Source organism: Herpailurus yagouaroundi, unplaced genomic scaffold, assembly GCF_014898765.1.
Source record: "Herpailurus yagouaroundi ecotype Mexico unplaced genomic scaffold, PumYag 246, whole genome shotgun sequence".
NCBI classification, from domain to species: Eukaryota; Metazoa; Chordata; class Mammalia; order Carnivora; family Felidae; genus Herpailurus; species Herpailurus yagouaroundi.
This window is the reverse complement of record NW_024412463.1, coordinates 11,632,694-11,634,012: the sequence shown is the minus strand read 5'-3', so window position 1 is coordinate 11,634,012 and position 1,319 is coordinate 11,632,694.

Sequence of the window (1,319 nt, the reverse complement as noted above, 5' to 3'; positions counted from 1 at the left end):
CCGACAGCTTGCCGACCCACCCTGCCCCGGGACGGGGGACCAGGGGGCTGGGTGAGCTCAGGTGAGTTCTCCCAACACCCGAGCCTGCTCAGTGGTGAGATCTTTCCCAAAGTCTCCACGGTTCGGTGGCCTGTGGCCAGCATCCTGCGGGACCGGTGGGCACCTTCCCCATCCCGGGGTTGAAATGCGATTCTCCCACTCGCCCAGAGGCCTGAATGTTCTATCAACCTCAGGAACACGGAGACCCAGAGGGGATTTGGAGAGCTGGCTTAATTTCCGGATCCCAGATGGCTTGCCCCGTCACAGGAAGTGGGTGGCTCGGCAAGGCCCTCCGAGGCCCCCTGCCTCCCTCACCCCGCCCCCCCCCTGGTGGTGCCTCCCCCCTCCTGCCTCCAGGCCTGTGGGACCCCTCCCTGCAGTTACACCTGAGGCTTCCCAGAAATGCTTCCTGAAAACCCTCCCACAGGCTCCTGGCTGGGCGGGGGGACCCTTCTGAGGTCACCTCCGAACCCGGCCCCACATCCTCCCGTGCAGACCCCACCCCCGCCTCCTAAGACGACCTCAGCGCCCACTCCTCACTTCTCCCCCCTCACTGATCACTGCCCCTCCCGGGAACGCATCCCCCCTGCCCGCCAAGGCCTTACACGCCTGACGTCCTTCTCTGTTCCCTCTGTCCTCTCACTGGTGAGGCAGGCGCGCCGTGGCCCAGGCCCCAAACCTGTGCCCGCAGCCGGCGTCCTCTGAGCTCTGCCTTCCAAGACCCATGGCTGGCCTCCCCCGTGTCCCCCCCGGGAGGGGTCCGTGTGGGTCTCTCCGGCTGACCCCCGACCACAGGCATGGCCCAGGGCCTCCTCCCTGGGCCTCGACTGGCTCCCTCCCGGTGTGCTCGTCTTGCCCAGGGACCTGTTCAGACCGTTCGGGTTCTCCAGTCTCCCGTCACCGCTGCTTGCCACTGTCCCTGCCAGCCCCCCGGTGGATCATCGTGTGTTCGGAAAACGCCAGCCTCCCTGCCGTCGTTCCGGGGGCCGTGCTGGGCTCCAGTGCAGACAGCCCCCTGCACACCTCGGCGTTTCAGCCACCTTGTCCCCACCTTGTTCACGGTCACATCCGTGCCCCTCCCCAGGGCCCCACCTCCAGGGCTCCCGGAGACCCCAGAGCCTCGGCCAGGACGTCCCACACCCTCCGTTCGGCCCCGTTTATCCCACCCGGGTCTTGCCTCCCTTCCTCCCTGCCAGGCTTTCTTCTCCCCACCCTCCATGACTCGCGCTCCACCTCTGTCTCTGCCTCTCTGTCTCTCTCTGTCTCTGTCTCTGCATCTC